The sequence below is a fragment of the Aedes aegypti genome, chromosome 2 (assembly GCF_002204515.2).
Source record: "Aedes aegypti strain LVP_AGWG chromosome 2, AaegL5.0 Primary Assembly, whole genome shotgun sequence".
Taxonomy (NCBI): domain Eukaryota; kingdom Metazoa; phylum Arthropoda; class Insecta; order Diptera; family Culicidae; genus Aedes; species Aedes aegypti.
The window spans coordinates 427,109,295-427,116,652 of NC_035108.1; positions in this window are offsets into that span (position 1 = coordinate 427,109,295).

Here is a 7,358-nt window from a genome sequence, read left to right on the forward strand (position 1 = left end):
TTACAGATACTGAGTCGTGTCTTAAATCTTCGGAAATTATTGCAATTTTAGGGAAAACTTTCCGTTTTACGGTGCAACGAAAAGCTACCGCAGCTGTCAGATCACTGATTTGCACTGGTGAATCATCAGTAGGCTTCAATGATACCTTGGAAACCGTCTTGATGATCGTTGTTTGTTACTATTTTTCATAGCGTTTTCTCTTTCAAGCATACTATGATTGAATTGTTTGCTTCAATGATGGAATGATTTCAAAGCCTGCGGTAGAACTTTGACAGCTGCGGTAGAACTCTGCGGCTACCGCAAACCGGAAAATTTTCTTAACAACCGTTATACAATAAAACTAAAATGTTCAATTTGCGTACTTCCATTGAAATAAATAATGAATGGATGAATTGTAGCTTGTTGTACGTTCCAGTGATGGGACTGCACTTCTTCTTGCAATACAAAGCTATAGTTTTCAGAAAAATCACAAATGACTAAAAATTCACCATCTTGTAATGTATTTTTCGTATTTTTTAAAAAGCGGGATTGCTCTGTTTTAATAAAGTCGTGAGGAATTAAACTTTCTAATTTCAAGCAAAAAAATGACACAAACTCATCTACAGGTTTTACAATAGTTTCTAGGTCACACCTATCCGTGGTCACCCATTGCTCAAATGATAACTGATCAATATAATTTTCTTCAAACTCAGCGAATAAAGTATTTTCCAATGATGAAGAATCTCGACAATCCGAGCAAGATCGTAGATAGCAATTTGATGTTGTATTTTCACACAAAAGACTACCAGTTAACATTTTAATATCCTTTGATAAATTGATTTTTTTCAAACTATGTAAGATTAGGTTAATATTTTCGTGTGTTGTGCACACACAAACATTATGTGTTCCTGAATTGGATAGAAGCTTGCATTGCCTTGGACGAAGGCTTGCAAATGAGGAAAAACCTACCTTAATATTTTCGTTAATTTCCTTGAAGCGTGTATACGCTTCTTTCAAAGTAGTCATCATTAATCGTTTTTGGATTGCTTGACGCTTTCCATCTTGTTTTACAGATACATAATCTTTTTGGCCTGGCATAGCTCTACTTACTTCATCGTCTTCAAAATATTGAATTATTTTTTCTTTTGTCTCATCTGTTAATGAAGTACTCGACCTAGCATTTTTGGTTTTATTTTTGAATTGTTTTGCCTCTTTTGCTGTATTTTTATTGGTTTTGAACTCATCAATGGCGTCTTGAATAGACCACGAGCTTGGCAGCATCGACAAAATCAATAATTTTTCTTTCCTTGTCGTGGCTAGATTCGAAAACCTTTCCTTCATATTCATAATTACCTCATCGTAGTCTGTATTTTCCACATCCTCAGGTCCTAATTTGAAGAGGTTTCTTCGTACAGCTTCGTTGATTTCACGGTATTTTTTCTCGGGATAATTGACGTAACCCATCTTCGTCCATTTAATCGGAGTCACTTTTATTCCAGCTATCCCTTCGTTGAAGCGTTCGATGTTGACCTTCTGGATGCACTCATCTTCTGATTGATTTGTTGAAACAGATGTCGCTGATGGTACCGTGGCAAGACTATCTGCACTTGGTACTTCTGGTAACTCCTCAGTTGTTGTCGGTGCATCTAGTAATTCCTCAGTTGTTGTTGTTTTCGAACTTCCTGCAACCTGATCCACCGATGATGTACAGATTGCCCGTTTGTCAACGTTTAAACGGCAGGACGTACAAATGCGTAAATTTGTATTCAATGTAGACATTGGAGCATAACCAGCCGCTTTCAGTTTATCTATGGTGCTTTCGGTGAGATTTCGTAGCTCTTTCGAACACTTTTTTTCTGCAAACGGCCTGCAACAGTTGAGAAAGCGACTACTCATGTTGCTCGTTAGATTTTAATAAACAAAATCACTTTTAAGTTTTTACTGACTAGTTTGGTGTCGTTTGCTTGACTGAAGAAAAATTTAACAAATTAATCTTTTATAACCATAGTGGTAGTATATTTTTAGCTTTTTCGTGAGTATGTTCATGGTATGTACCTATCATGTTTTTGATGTTGTTGAAGTTACTCGCTTTCTCCCAAATATGATTAACAAAGTCTATTCTCTACCAAGGCGGGTCTATACCCAGGTGTAATCAGATTTTAACTTTGTGGAGAAAACCAGCGCCGAGAAAACCGACCTGCTTTACGTATACTAGATCACCTGTGTATAGACCCGCCTTGTTCTCTACGAGGTAAACTTTTTGCAGGTAAACTAGTCGTATACCTGTATAGAAAACTTTTTTTGTAGCTTTTGTCTTCAATATTAGATTTCTTATAGGTTTCTTTTATCAAAAGGTTTCAACACTATTGAGAGAATTTTTCTTCAGTTACGTACAATAAAAAATATGACACTATCAAGTCTTTAGATCACAACACTGGATCGCGTCTAACTTTCTAATAGATGCTATAATAGTTATGAATAATTAAATAAAATATCATGAAAACAACTTGTTAACCTCATGTGGTACCCTTAACAAAAAATTCAGCAACAAACTGCGGTCCTAAAAAAAATTAACAATGAAAAAAAAAATTCACTAAGTGTCAAATTTGTGAAATATTTGAAATGTCATAACTTTTTTGTTTATTGGCTTACCATCACCAAATTTTTATGGTAGATAGCTAATATAATGGACCGTTTTCCCTCAAAAAATTACGTTGGTATTCCGATAGGGTTTTGAGATATTTGAGTTTTTGTGACAAAAATGATGTTTTTTAATGCAAAAAAAAATTTTTTTTACTGTGTGTATTTTTTTGGAATCTTTATTTAGTTGTCTAACTTTGTTTCTTTAGTTGTCTAACAATCGAACGAACCGTTTTTGCTGTGCAGCTTTTTGAATATTTTTGAACCATTTTCACATACACCCTTTTGAAAAGTTAGTCGTGACTCAACTTGAAGATTTGATATCGGAAAATGACGATTTAGATGGAACTGAAAAACTGTGCAAAGTTTCAGATATTTTTGAAATGGTCGATCAGAATCGACTTGCATGCCTCCGTGGAATCCCTCACATGCTTTTTCACTGCGACTAGTTTTATTTGTAGTCTAATTAGTAAAACGATTTATAGCATCACTGGGAATCAAAACAGACTGAGAAATGTCAAACTATGAAGTTTACAAACAGCTCGTCGTGAACTTTTTCAAACTTTTAAGTTCGGTTTAGTTTAAAGTGAACTATTAGGAGAACTTCAAGTTCAGAATAAGTTCCTATGGAAATAGATATAGCCTCGATCAATGAAATCACCATATCGAGTAAAATAATGTGTTATTCCACTACACGTACATACAGCAGTGGTAAGCACTATGGTTTCAATGCAACGAACTCGAGTTCGAGTCTCGACATAAGTATCACAACAAATATATACAACTCGAAAAAAAAAAACAAATATGCCAATTATCCTCTACCAATAAAACTAGCAATGGGCTGCCACGAAAGTTGGCTATTTGTATTTTTTTGTCAGTTTATCGCAGTTTATTTTTTGGCTGAACAACGTTCTTTTCAGTGGCATAAGCGAACCCTTTGTGAACTAAAGTTCGGTTAATTACTTAAAAAGTGAGCTGCATAGAAGGTTGTTCATAGTCTTTCAAATAGCTGCTTAAGCCAAAACATGACATTCTATCCGTACTTTTGATTGCTTGGGATGCTATTCGGTATCGACTTGATCAAAATCACCCCAATGATCAATTTGTCCCCGGATTACGGTAGTTATATAACCTTTCCGCTTTTTCTACGTTTGACCAGGAAGCCGTAAAAAGATGATTGTATAAATAAACCATCCGTTTGTATCAAACTGTGTTAGAAATAAAAGTTAATAAGAATTAATCGAAGGCACAGTATGATGAACATAGAAACGTTCATCAGCAAAACCAAAGTTCAAAATTTTCACAGGTTTTTACTGATCGTATTTCTGCAATTTTGTAGTTATTATAAATGTTACAGAGTTAATAATGCAATTGCAAATCTTTTAAGAACGCTTCCAAAGACGGTTGAATCTACTATGATTCCTATGTGAAGGCTTCTGAAGAATCTTACAATAATTCTTCATAATATTTTTCAAAGCTTCTTCCTGGATTCCCTTCCAGATTTTTTTTGTTCTATTATTACTATGACTAAACTTCTTCACATGTGTTCCATCAATTTCACTAGATATAATTTGAAAAATTTCTCTATATATAGCTGTTACTACTGCGGCGCCAGCGACATTCTACTTCTATGGTTTATTACTTCTATTGTTTGAAGGGTCAAGCAAAAAAAAAAACAATTGCGAGGCAAATCGTGGTCCATAGTTTTGGGTCATTTGGCCGAATGCCTTTTTCTGAAAATGAAAACATAAATGAACTAATATTAGTATTGTACCAATCAGCCCCAAGGTTTCATTTTGAAGAATAACTTATTCTTAGAGGGTCTTCGCGCAATGAAATGATGTGTGGCAGTGAAAAGTGTTTTTATAGTCAAAAATTCCAAAAACAAAGTCTTAAGAAGTACTCCGAAACATGGTGTATCGTGTTAAGTATTTAGCACAAATGATTCAGTGAAGTAGTATAGAAGCTAGTATAGGCAGTTTCCCATGCAAAAAGGGTCATTTTGACGAAGGAATCAAATTTGTAGCTAGTGGAACAATTCGAATCTGTCAAAAAAGTGAAAAGCGAGTATTTTGTGATAGCAGAAGTCAGAAAGTTTTTCAGTGATCATTGCTAGTGGAGCGACTGATTGCAGAGGAGTTTTGAAAAAGGAATTTGATGAGTTTGTTCTGATCAGCAGCGCATGATAACAATGCATAAATATTAAACATTTGTCAGCCAGAACGTTTACCGAACGTATCCTATGGCACTACCCTTTCCATCAACATTCCACAACATCCCGTAACACCTATGAGAGGTCGTAGAGTTCTCTGCATCTTTCTTAAGTAGGTGTTCAATCAATCATCCTTTCCCTTTCCCCAGATTTCGCAAGGACGTAGCCAGGACACTATTGACTATTGGAGGATGCGTCAATCTTGTCTTAGAGTTAGAGGTTAGTCCCGAACTTCTCACTTTGGTAACGGACGGGAAGAAGGCAACCCTCATACAATGGTTCAGGACTGTACCACCTACAAATTTGTGCGAAATGCTTAATGCTAACGCTTATAGCTTATTCTTAGAGAAGAAAATTGTCCTTCTTTGAGAATGAGATGTTCTTCATTAGTTTTTCATTAGCATACACATGATTAACTTCTCAGTGTAAATGTATAGCCAATGATGGAAGAAGAACATTTTAATGGAATGGAAGTACCTCAACCATATGTAGACCGTATATTGAACACGCTGGAGAAGGTGCAGGGGCAGCTGGAGGACATCTATGAAAGAAAGACAGCTCAATCAAATGGTCGTGCCGATTTTGAGCCTCGGCTGTTTTCAATGAAAGCCTACCGTTAAGTCACCAGTCACCGTGCGGCCTCCATTCACCGTGCACACATACAAATTCTTACAGAATATTCATACAATTTTCACAAATTATTCTTTTGTCAGCAATATAAGGTAAAACTGATGGAATGAAGTAGTTCTTGTCACGAAGCCTTCTGAAAAACCTGGTTCTAGTTGTCAAAATCATGTCAATACTGTTTCATAATGGGATTTTTTAAAACTCTTAGTAGAAACGCCAAAAAATCACATTTTTCATTTTAACGTTAGAGTATCAAATTATTCAAAATTTCAATAAGTTTTCACCGTTGATACTTCTAGTTACATGTATTTCATCGTATGAATCATGACGTTTTATGCAAATTAGATTTTTTTATTGTGTTTCAGTCGAAACACAAATGCACGGTGAATGGACCCTTTTTAATATATATGGCTCCTCCGTGCATTAGTGTAAAAGGTTAGATATTATTGGGTAATATTGGATTTATTGTTATGTCGTGATTTAACAACTCCATATTTAATTGTTGAGCTAATATGAAATTGTTTGGACAATACAGTCAAACCTTTTATAACGATTTCAATAAAAAAATAATGATTTAGCCATTTTTTCAACTTTATATGGCTTTCATTGTAAAATCAGGTTTGAATACCCTTAAAACTGAGTGCGCACACTACTAGTGACATAGTTGATCCACCAACAACGTTTCTTCAAGATACAAAATTAAATCATGACGAAAACTATACGCACGGTAAATGGTGCACCAGTGTGCACGGTAAATGGTAACATAGCACGGTACGAGGCGACCTTAACAATACATATGTAAACATAATTTTTGAGTTTTTTTTGTTATACATCGCTAATTTCAGATTTTTCACTGAATTATGGTATAATTGTACGCCTCATAGTGGTATTCTAATTCGCTTAAAATGATTTCGAAAAATAATATATTTTTTTGAAGTGCAGATTTTCCTTAAATGCACGGTGAATGGTGGCTTGACGGTACTTGATTTCTGAACTTTTTGTTTGTTTTGTTAGAGTTTGGAAAATTAAACGATCAATGACACACGAGCCATAATTTCATCCCATTTTACCACCTGCATTCAAACAACACGCATGACATTTATCGTTCGTGGAAGATAACGAAGCACGAAAGGAAAAAAAAAACACCCACTGTTTGACGTCGATCACTGTGTGTCAACACTTGTATAATCCGCTGATACATTCTCATTCTGATTAAGAAACAGAGGCGAATACTTTCCAATTTTTCGTGCCAAGTAGAGTTCGATTATCCAATAGATTAGAATTAAGTATTTTAAGGTTGCATTATCAGAAAATATGAAAGTCAGAACATTTTTTTTGGCATTAACGTCCTCACAGAGCCTGCTTCAGAGCTTAGTGTTCTTATGAGCACTTTTCCACAGTTATTTACTGAGAGCTTTCTTTGCCAAAGTTGCCATTTTCGCATTCGTATATCGTGTGGCATGTGCGTTGATACTCTATGCCCAGGGGAGTTAAGGAAATTTCCATTACGAAAAGATCCTGGACCGACCTGGAGTTTGCATTAGTGTAACCTAATTCATAATTGTTCAAAAGATTACGTTTGTTGATCTGAAGTCTCGTATTCAAACGTGTTTTCGGGCAACCCTAACAGCAGTTGGACTTAAGACTTTCCAGATCATGGTTCAATAAGTCAGATTGAGTGGAATAAATTTCAACTCTGATAATATTTTTAATATAATTCATAACACTATTTCAGCAATTCGTTTGAGTCGAATCATCGCCAAAGTTGAAGCTTGCATTGTTTGTCATTCATCGATGCTTAGGAAACACGTTTTTGATGCTAGCAGCATCAAATGATCGAATAGCTAGGACGAATAAAGACTGGAACGCGCAAAAATTGGTCAACTTCATATTGATGTGT